General features: G+C 31.3%; 1 protein-coding gene across 1 annotated transcript in view; it reads right to left on the bottom strand.

The window, feature by feature from the left end:
• Nucleotides 1-12,485, bottom strand: part of LOC142330887 (uncharacterized) — a 191,483-nt gene that overhangs the window by 94,777 nt on the left and 84,221 nt on the right. The window lies entirely within an intron of this gene.

Genomic DNA, 12,485 nt, shown 5'->3' with positions numbered 1-12,485 from the left:
TATAATTAGAACTAATTGATGGAGAAATAAAAAAAAGCTCATTAAATAATGTAAAGTGTGTCCACGTACAGAATCGAGGGTTACACTTACAAAGTAATAAGTATGATATTAAATCACGGATCTTCGATTCATTATAAAATTCATTATACTAGTTTTATTAAAAAAAAAAAAAAAAAATAGTATGAAGTGAATGATATAACTATCAACAAAAAAAAATTGGCCGAGAAATTCAAAAAATGCATATTTGTTTGTTCTAGAAAGGCAAAAAATTTTAATAATAAATCCATAAGATAACAATCAGTTATTATAAAAAAAAATAAAAATAAAAGAATAATCTAAGAAAACGCAGTGATATCAGAAAAAGTTACAATGAAATTGTAAACTGTACGGAAAGTCTCGCAGAAAGTCTTTTCTTCCGCTCATAAATTTCTGTAATATAAATAACAGCTTGATACAGAATGATACTGATATCAAAAAGGTAAGACACTGCATTTCTATTATTTAAATCTGTTATTAATTTAGAATTTTGTTTAAAAATAAAAACTTGTTAAATATACGTAATAGACAATAGATATACAATAAAAAAAGTAATAAACAATGTTTAAGCGTTCCATATAATAAGCAAAAATAGAAAAATTTGTTACAAAACTCTTACTAGCACGATTTCATTTATATGTAATACATAACACATTACAGAAATAAAACAGTTCTTATGATTATTCGATGTTTAATAAATGAAATCGAGTCGGAAAGAGATTTGTAACAAATTTTTCTCTTTTTACTTATTATATGGAACACTTAAAACATTGTTTATTATCTATTATTGTATATTACATATATTTAACATGTATTTTTTTTAAAGAAAATTCTAAATTAATAACAGATTCTGATAATAGAATGTAGTGTTTTATCTTTTTTGATATCAGTATCATTTAAAAAAAAAAAAACAGTTTTATTTATATTACAAAAATTTTTGTTTTTTGAGCGGAAGAAATTATATCCGTGAGACTCTTACCGTACGGTTTACGATTCCATTGTAATTTTTTTTGGATATCTATGTTTGGATTATTTTGCAGGTTGTAATATTTTAACATCTTCTGAATATAAGGAAATATTATTACAACTTGTAACATTTATTTTCATTTCAGTAGTACTGAATTATTGATCGACATTAGATTTCGGGAGTTAATTAATAATTATTATATCCTTGGGGCTATCATCGGTTATTAGTATGAAGTAACAATAATAATAATAATAACACAGAAATTTATGCATACATACCCACAAGTACATATACACAAGCCTTCTCTAATAATGATATTTATTGATTTTGCAATAAAGTGTAACCACGGATTTTAGATAATAACACAAAATCATCAGGGAATAATATTGTTGATTATTTATGCTTGACCTGATGTTAATGTAATACCTTAAAATAATAACATTTATATTTTTAAATTCGAACAGCAAATAAAGAGACAGTACCAGGGTAGTGCTGAACTTCATATATCTACTGATGAAATCATTACTTTTTAATAACTCGAAAAAAATTGGATAAGATTAAAAATATAGAAAATTAATTTAAAAAATATTTTATTATGTGTAAAATTGTATTCTTTAATTATAAAAAATTGTTTCCTAAAAACATTTATCCGATCTTCCAGACGGAGTGGTAGCATCACGGCCTTTCATCTGGGATTGCCGGGTTTGAATCCCAGTAAGGCATGGAATCTTTCATACGCTACAAAATTTTATTTCCACATTCCCTCGAACAAATTTACAGAGAAACTTTCGTTCGATTAATTATATCTTCAAGAAAAAAACAATTGTTAATTTGTTTTAATTTTATTTATTTGTGATGAAATGAATTCTGACTGAATAAAACAAAGGGGGCTGATAGAAGTCTCATTTCAACTGTATTTCAGAAGTAAAACACATAATGAAAAAAAAAAAGAAAAAGAAATACATATTTAAATATTTAACGTGAGTTAAATAAGAGAAATAACCATAACTGAGCGGGCATGAACGTCATCTCCATCATAATGCTTTTTCATATTTATAAATGTAAACAAATTTTAAAACAATTATGATGAATTTCTTGATATTTAGATTTTTTCCTACATAATCATGGGTATTTCGCTAAGAAAATTTACAGTAGAACGCAAATTAATCAAATTTGTTGATGAACCCTTCCTAGACTCGAGAAAACAAATTCCAGACTTGTATGAAAAAAGCTGTTTCACGGGATGAATTTCATTTATTTAAGTAAATATTGATCAAACCGTTGTTTTATGCTTCTCAGTAGACATAAATTAGCTACTTTCACGATTTTTACCATACTATAACAGTGTTGCTCAAGACTGTAAAATTTCTGTGTGTCTTGTTAAATGAAAAATTTTCAGAGTGCGATCAAACTGATTTCTCTGAGATAACCTTACAGATTAAATCATCTCAATTCCTCCCCCCCCCCCCCGGGGGGGAAGAAGAACATCCGCCTTGTGACGTGTGTGGCCACACCACCTCTTCCGTTTCTAGCCTTGAGTAGCTTAATCGGAGGACATCTTCATGCTCTCAAACTGATCACATACCACAGTCATCTGTCCGGCCTCGTGAGATGCCACCGATGCAGATGCCTCGAAAAACATCCACATCGATGAATTCCGACCTTGTCTTCTGCAAAGACATCAGACAACTAACTTTACCACGTAGCTCTCAGAAACTGTTAAATTAACAGCCTACCCGCGGAAGATCGAAGACCCCGCACGCCTAACTCTATTATTATTGACACCATGTACACCGTATATATCCACTTCACAAACGACTTTCATAAACTTTCATGCCACGACAGCATATTAATGAATTCAGACAATTATACCACGACAGCATATCAATAAATTTAGTGATTGGAGTGATACCAGCGAGAATAAAATCTCCCAGAGGATCTCAGGTCTGGTCCGTTCAGGAGTTCAGTGTAACCTCTTGTTTCCAACTTCAGCTCCAGCTTTGAGGACCGCTTGGATTTACAGCTAGGTTGATCGCAACCAACATTTACTTATTTATCCTTAATAAGTGTGCAATCCGATTCAACAAATCGCCATGCTAAGGTTAAATCATACCCGGGAAAGTGAAAACACACTCCCGAGCACGACCTCCATTGATACTTGGAATACTCTAATCGGGGCTCCGTACCAAACACGCCTGCCTCCGGCCAATCAAACTGTCCAGGCGGACCCTAGCTACCCGGGTAACAAACACTAATGAGACTGCAGTCGCTAGTGAAATTTGATGTGAGGAGAAGTAGAATAGCCAAGTAAAATTGATAAAATACAGCAGCAGAAACTGCCAAGAAAACTACTCTACCAGGTCCCCTATACCTACTCAAGCAGCACTTCGGTCGAGACCGAAACAACGCAGACTAAGGAGATTTGATCAACCCATCCCCGATACACGCAGAAAGTGCCTAGAGTTCATCACCTAACTCGTACCAAAGAAGCGAATTGGCAATTGCAATAGACCTAAACCAAAAGCCTCCTGCATCGAGGAATGGGAAAATCGTCACACATGTGAAGAGACAAGAAAATCCGCATGACCTGGTAGGTCGCCCTACTGGTAAAAGGCGTTGCAAAAAGCAACTCCGAGACTCGCAACTACAGTCCACCTAACACTGCACACAGACATCAAGCATCAATAAAAATCCTAGCGTTCCAGGGAATTGAAGTACAATTCTACCGCTAGTAAATAACAGCCACAGGTAACCGAATGTCTGCATTCTTTACGCAACCTTTTGCAGTTGACGCAAGATGGAGCTTAGGCTTACGGATTAAATCAATCAAACCCAAATCGAATGAAAAAAAAGAAGAATAGTGACAAACACAGCAAACCAATGCAGTACATGAATGAAATAACTTCATAGCCGGCGATATAATTGTAAGATAAACATTAGCGATTAAATATTGTATATTACTACTTTATTCGTAAATAATTTAGATAACGATATTAGTAAATCAGAAAATGAAAATTAAGGAATGTGTTGGATTTCGAAATAAGACTCATAAATTGTTATAATAAATATAGGAAACAATTTTTTCTATTACTCTGGCATGGGGATGGGGGATTCATAATTCACTAATTTACAAATATTCTAAATACTCTAAGAGCTAGCATACCCACATTGTCTTAATTAATTTTTTTATTTTAAATTTTAATTATGGGAAGCGTCCTAAAAATGATTTTTTTATTTTGTTTTTATAAAGGGATTCATAGAATCAGTTAATAAAACTCATTCAGTAGCAGTTACAGCGTGATCTTAAATTTGGATAAAATTCTACAATTTTTTTTAAGGTAAGTGAAGGAATTAATTTCTATTTTACTTTAATTAAAATAATAACACATTTACTTGTATATTTACATATAATACGTATTAAATGCTCTGATCGGATAGTGATATATCATACCTTAAGGCATATAGATAGAGTTTTTTAATAAAATTCTGTGTTAAGGATGTTCATAATAAAATTAAAAAAAAGTAAATTTACGAGAAAATATTGAAATTAATACCTAAAGGATATTAATAAAATGCATTTTTCTATATACACATCTGTTCATTAATAATAAAAAAAAATTATTATATAAAAATAATATTTCCATATTTTGCTTTAAGCGACTTGAATATATAATAAAATTCAACAAAAAAATGAAAATTAAAAAAAAAGAGATTAGATTAATACTATAAAATATGGATGGAAAAATAAAATGCCAAATACAGATATAAATATGACATACCATTTTTGTTTTTTAACGATGTACTTTTTCGATTGATTTAACTTAGTTTTATGGAATGAAAACAATGGTTGTTTGTTTGGTTTGGTTTAATTATGTATCCAGCTTTTTATTTCCCATTATTTTATTTTACCTATTCCATTGTATGTATTTATACATTCCAATATAAAGTTTAAAAAATATTCTACGTGTTTGAATTCCTTACTATTGACAAAGTCCTGTGATTAAATTTTTTTTCATTGGTATGTTGTTATTAATTATTTTTAAAAAATATGTCATTATTTCTTTGTAAACGACTTCAAAAAAACAAAAACCAAATTTGAACTTTCTTTGTAATTATTTATATGCAAATACAGAGTGAGAAACATGAAACCGAACCCAAAATGAAATCGCTACCCAACACTGTTTATGAAAGTCTCTCACACAACTAGCGCGACTAGTGGATGTATATGTTATTACTGACTATTGCTGCCGTTTGTCAGGTGGTTACGTGTCAGTGCAGTATACGTTTTGTTGCAGTGTTATATTGTAAGTGTAATTGTGTTTGTATAAAATGCCTTAATCAATCCAGGAGAGGATAGCTATAGTCGAGTTATATATTGGTTCTGGATCGTTTCAAGAATCAGGTCAAGTATTCGTAGAAAAATTTCCGAATGCCTGTATCTTAACAAAAAGTAGCATACACGAGTTATTTAAAAAATGACGTACAGCAGGCTTTCTAATGCTAGGTTTCTAATGCAAAACAAAATAGGTAACCTTCTGTTAGGACTCCACAGGCTATTGCCGATATTGAAAGGAGAATTACTGCAAGTCAAAAAAATCACTGCGTAAGTTATTCCACAACAATCTGATGTTAAATACACATCTTTTTGTAAAATTCTTCATGAATTAAAATTGAAACCATACCGCGTTACAACTGTGCAACAACTGAAGGAGACAGACAAACTGACACGACTTGATTATTGATTGCAACTGGCTTTTCGAAAACATTGTTGGTGTATACATAGACCTGATGGCGTATTTCATGTCAGACGAAGCACGCTTTCATTTATCCGGCCATGTTAATTCGAAGAACACCAGATATTGGATGTTAAGGAGTCCTCACGAGATATTCGAGCGACCACTTCACGACGAGAAAATTGGTGTTTGGTGTGCCGTTACCGGTAATCGTATAGTGGGACCAATATTTTTTGACCGGACTGTCTTTGCGCAAATAACTGATAATGAAAAAGAATACAGCTTCTTCCAACAAAACGGAGCAATGTAACACTTCAAACGTTTCATTGAATTGCGTTCGTACAGCTTTCACAAATGAACGAGCTGTTAGCAAAGGACGGTGGCCTCTACGTTCCCCAGAGTTGCCTGCAATATTTTTCGTTTGGAACTACTTAAAGGAGAGTTTATGTATCCAACCCCAAAATATTGATAAACTAAAGGTGAACATTCAACGAGAAATCAATGCAGTTGACAACAACGTTTTGCGTTAGACGACTCTTAATATGATCAGTCGAGCACAAAAGTGCATCGATGCCCAACATCTTTTGCAACAGTAAAGTAAATAAATGCAAAATTTAAATTAAGTTTGATGTGTTTCTTATTTAATTTATCCGTATCGTTCATAAATTTTATTCTAACAACCTACCGATTCTGCAGCGGCTACGTTATGGGTTCGGTTTTATGTTGCTCACTCTGTTTAAAAAAAAAAACTTTACTTTTATATTAGGTTATAAATGAATTTAACGACTCATTTCGATAATTTCATTTTATACTGAAGATTCTTTTGAAAATTTTATTTACCGAATAATTTCAGTTGCAAACCCGGGTCTTATATCAAAATTCAATTATTAATTACCATTTTCTGAATTACTAATATTCGTATTGTTATGTAAGTTATTTATGAATTAAATAATAGTAAAGATTATTAAATTGCTAATGTTATTTTTTCGTAATAATTTCAACGAGTCTTAAAAGTTATTTCGCTGGTTGTGTATCGGTTCGTGCAGCAAATTATTTCAATCGCTTATTGCGTATGTTCGCTGTGCTTGTTACTATTAGTTATTTCTATCCGACATGGTTTGATTGACTTAATCCATAAGATGCCAGATAAAAAATATGCTGTTATTTTTTTAAAAGCCAAAGGGATTTTATATAATCCTAAGTTTTACATAAAGGATCATAAAATCTCTCTTTCGGTAACCGACAGGGAGGGTTACCGAAAAAGTACCACTGTAATTGATTGGAAATATTGTAAGAGAAGTGTGTGCGGACATGTTACTCGGGAAATTAGTAATAATAGGCGGAAATGATCTGAATCATTAGATAAATGAATACTTGCGGAAATTTGGAAAGAAATAAAAATGTTTCATATATGTCGTCCCCGATCGAACTAAAGATAAGTTACTAATTTTTATAAAGGAGTATGTTAGACCTGGGAGGAACATAATGTCTTACTTTTGGCCAAGTTACCATGATATACCTAATCTACAAGATTACAATTTCACAAATAAATCTGTTAATCACTCGATTAACTTTCGACATCTATTTATAGGGTATGCAAACATAGTGGAGAGTTTTTGGACAAAAGATGAAAAGACAGAATCGTAAAAAATAAGGTACATCGAGATCTACGCTAGACTCCTATTTATGTGAATTCATGTGGCGCCTTCATAACATTCACAGGAACCCGTTCGATCACGTTTTGCAGAATATAGACTTTTTTTTAGCCAGTGAATTTAAGTAAGATTTACTTTCTATTATAAATTATAATACTTTCTAATATAAATTGTTTGCTTTCAAATAAGACCCGAAAAATGTTTTAAATTAAATTTAAATTATCCGCATACAAATCCAAACAAACGTTTTCGTAATATTTGTTTTATATTGAACTGTTATAAGTTAATGGTATATAGCCTGATGTCTTTTTCTTTGTCCTGAATGATATAGGTGAATCGCCTGTTCCGATCTCAATAGAATGGCTTAACGTTCTACAAATGCTTCCGTAGTCTTCCCACCTCTCCGCGACCTATAGCGTTGTCTCCGTACTTCTTGAATAACTTTTCATCAAGCATCTTCTCCAGGTACGCTAATCATCTTTATTTATTCTCTAAAAATATATTCTAAATATATTTAACTCCTTCCGGATATTATCGTTGTAGAACCTATCTAGTCTCGTTCAATCTTTCATAGATGTAGTATATTATTATATATTATACCAAAATTTAAGTGAATGGTATTTTCGTAATCCGCACACCTCAAAATGTAAAGAAAATTCATTTTCAACCGAATCTCCATTTCCTCCATCCCACCGAAAGTAATTCTTCGAAAAGTCGGTAAAAAAACATTTTTGTTCTTAAATCTTGTGTGTGTGTGTGTGTGTGTGTTTCATTTTATATAAATTTATATAATTTTGTTTTTAACAGCTTTTCATAGTACGTGAACCTTAGTACTTAATATTAGATAAATAAATAAATATTCTTTTCTTCAATCTTAATATTTTATTCTGCGTTATTCCCTTTCTGTCACATTTCATTTCCTTATTTTTCTTTTATTTACTTTTAAATTGAATTTCTTCTGAATTGAATAAACAATATTCATTAATTTTCTTTTAACTCGTACCTAGCTTAATCTGAAAGAAAATTATTATCAAGGATTCTTATCACTGTATATTTTATCTTTATCCATGAATCATATTTACGCGTAATAAATAAGTTACTGTGTTTGTTTTATTTTTATTAAACTTATAAAATATTTTTATTATGAAAAGTTTTGCTATAAATTTAAAAATATTAAGAAAAAAAAATTATTACTGAAGCATAGATAAAATAACATTCATATTTCAATAGATAAATTCGGGATTTACATCTGTTCACATGAAGTATTCCTTTTATTTTTTAAGCAGAGGATAAGCAGGGTATGAAGGGAAGTGAAGTTGGTTGGTTGATGCGGCGGTAGAGTTCTGTGTTGAATATTGGCAGATCTCCAGGAATGCGTCCATTTTCAGATAGATAGGAATAAGGGAGGGTAAACTTGTCTGTGTGTATGGATTTACGGTGCGTGTGTATTCCTAGTTAGAATCCTACTCGAGTTACGCCTAACCGTGCTTATGTCTGACAGCGCCTAGACCCAGTTTGGGCGTACGACTGATATGCAAGGTATTTCTGATACCACTCATGTGAGATAAGCCTTATATATATATATATATATATATATATATATATATATATTAAGGGTCCAGGATAATTCCCATTGGAATGTGATTCGTTCGACCATGCCGGACCTAAAGAATAAATATGTAGCCTCTATATTTATATTTATAATCTCGTCATTTATGTGATATACGATTTATAGATGTGTATTTTATATATTCAGAATTCGTAAAGAGTGCAATAAATTATGATTCTAGCAAATTTTATACATCTTTTTTTCTTTTAATACCCACTAGTTTGTTATTTAAAAAACAGCTTTTCTACAGTCGTTGTTTTCTGTTATCTGAAACTTAAGTTTAAGTTTCTGAAGTTTTAGGATTTATCTACAATTTATTATTCGATTTATAAACTTTAAAGCCGGTCTTTCATGTATTTTTAGTTTGTATAACGGACAATTTATATTTTATCTACATTATTACAATTGAAGTGCTAGTAAACGGAAATTTTTCATAGTTTAAAGATTTTCTTTTACGATCTTAGTACAATAGAAATTCTTTATATAATTCTTATCTGTTCCTGTTTATACATCTATTGTCCTGTATTTAAAAAAAGACTGATTTAATTTAGATGGAACAGTCGCTTAATTATTATTAGAAATGATAGGCTCTATAGTGTAGCATTTAAAAAAAAGACAATTAAAACCTTTCCTGACATTAGTTCATAGTGGAAAAAGAACGATTCAAGAAAAATATACACATATATTTTTTATGTATGTACGCTTTAATGGAGGTATGCGATTGAAACTCCTCTTTACGTACTTTTTGCAATCAAATTTACTCGTGATTTCATAACCGGAACAGATTGTAAATACACGATTTGTGTGAGAAAAATAAAAAAAATCGATATCGGAATCGATAATCAAAAAAATTCTGTTAAAAATATGCAATGGTTTAAAAAAATAACTTCGACTGTTGAAAAAGGGGAATACCTTTGGGGGCAAACTTTTTAAAAAATGTTAAGCTAAGCATGCACGCATGTAATGAGCTTAATATAAAGTGGGGTTGTTTGCAAATTCTTTTGAAAATTGATATCAAAGAAACTATCTACCTCATCCCCTGGAGATATTGACCTTTACCAAAAAATTGCCTCATATACAAAAGGCCCTGTGCTAAATTTCATCAAAATCGGTTCATCCAGTCAAAAGTTATTAAGCTGCAAAGCTTAAAACATAACCAAAACTCGTACGAACATTACCCCCGTCCCTTTTTTATTTTTTGGTCACCCTTGGTCAAGAAACTTTGAGAATTGTAAAACAAACCATACTCCATTTTTTGACTGAGTACCATACTTTCCTTCTGGCAGCATAGCTCTGCCTTAGACGATCTTAATAAAGACTAACCCATTTTATCCTTTATGTTACAATAGCTGAAATATTTTTTTCTCTTTTGTCAAACTATGATTTATTAAACTCCTAATTTTGTACAACTATTCTCTTTCAATTTCCAGAAAAAAATTTAATTTTCAAAACAGTATGGTAATTTTTATAATCAAGTTAATATAAAAGTCGATCTATGAAATAAAGGTATAAATTACCTTTCATGTTAAGTCTTAATCGTCAGATCATGATTTTATTATTTTATTTCAGGATGTTGAAAATAAAAAAGTAGAAATTCGAAACCTCTTCTTTATCCGGATTACCCTCTAAAAAATATTTTATATTGCAAAATAGGTTTGAATAGAACTTTATAGATATACGGAATTTTTAATTTTTATTTGCCATATGCAAAGGGTACAAGGAATACCAGTACACTTTAAACAATAAAACTCAATTCTGATTGGAAGGTCGGTAAAAAAATATGTATATAACATTTGTAATATTTAATACCCCCTAAAGAAATTAAACTGGATTTTTACGAGGGATATCTCTAAAGTAAAGACCGCTGGGAAATTAAGGTTGGCAAACCTGTGACGTTCATGGCCACGCTACTAATGTACACACTGCATTTCTGTTTGTAAGTTGTCGCGTTGTAGTGTCTTTGATTACTTGTGAGTTATTAGGTTATAAAATGAATAGGAAAATCGATGTGAAATATGGTGGAGTCATACGTTTTCTAAACCATCAAAACGTTAAGCCGGTTGAAATTCATAGTTAGGTGGTTGCTGCATTGTAATGTGCATGATGAAGATCGTTCGAGGAGGCCCCCGATAACCACCGAGGAATTGTTGAAAAGCGTCGATGACGATATCAGAAAAGATAGCCGCTCAACGATTTCCGACCTGGCCCTTCTTTTTCCTGATGTTTCAAGAGCTATTATACGTCTTAACGGAACGTCACAAAAAAATCCGAATGGGAACTTCTTTGGAATTTTTGATTTGCTACACAGAAAAAGGCGATGAGTTCCTTAACTCCATTATTACTGGCGATGAAACATAGATTTCGTATTACACGCCAGAGAGAAAACGGCGGCAAGTGAATGGCGCATCCTCAATCACCAACCAGACCAACAAAGGTCAAGTCACAGCCATTTGGACGAAAATTGATGGCCACAGTCTTTTGAGATCGGTTTGGTATACTGCTTATTGATTTCATGCCATGTGGAACGATTATAAATGTAGAAACCTACTGTGAAACTCTACGGAAGTTACGGAACGGCATTCAAAATCAGCGACGTGGGCAGCGTCGTCCCGCTGCAAGATAATCCACTTCCACATGTTGCAGGTCCGACACGGGATTTACTGAGAAAATTTGGATGGGAAATTTACGATCACCCACCATATAGTCCGGACTTAGCTTCTTCCGATTACCATTTTTTTAGGAAATTGAAAGAATTTTTGAGTGGAAAGCGATTCGCGGATGAACTTAAAAATGCTGTTAATCAGTGGCTAAATGGACTGGCGGGAGAAGAATACGACTAGGGTATATTGAAGCTGGTGTATCGCTACGATACATATCTTAATTCATGTAGCGATTATATAGAGAAGTAGTATAAGGAATGTAGTTTAAGAGACATAAAAAATATTTATAAAGTTTTGAAAAATAAATTTTTTTACAATGAAATGGTCTTAACTTTAGAAATAACCTCTCGTACGTATTCTACTGTAATTTTTACTCCCAATTAGGGTTAGTTAAAGGGACCTGTAATTTATTTTTGTTATTAATGTTACTTTTAGGGTGGGTTTACAGCTTCTGTTAAAATTTGATAAAAAAAGTGTACGGGATTGTGAAATCCATTTTCGTAATTTTATGGTCTAAATAGAAAATTCAAATGGACTTTTCGAAGAATGAATGTTGGAGTTATTATCCGTGTAAAATTTCAAACTTCTGTTGCAACATATTTAGAAATTAGGAAATAAAGCTTTAATCCAGTTTAAATCTCTTTAGAGTTATTTTAATGTAAAATTCCTAAAATTATTACCAATTCATACTGCAATATAAAATATTAAATATAATTTTATATAAAAATTGTTATATATATATATATATATATATATATTTATATATATTTATTTGTTTTATTGGTCATTCAATTAGAATTAAATTTTAATGTTTATACTGTACTG

This window comes from Lycorma delicatula, chromosome 10, assembly GCF_047948215.1.
Source record: "Lycorma delicatula isolate Av1 chromosome 10, ASM4794821v1, whole genome shotgun sequence".
Classification (NCBI taxonomy): Eukaryota; Metazoa; Arthropoda; class Insecta; order Hemiptera; family Fulgoridae; genus Lycorma; species Lycorma delicatula.
Note: the sequence above shows the minus strand (reverse complement) of the source record. Positions and strands in the feature narration are given on the sequence as shown.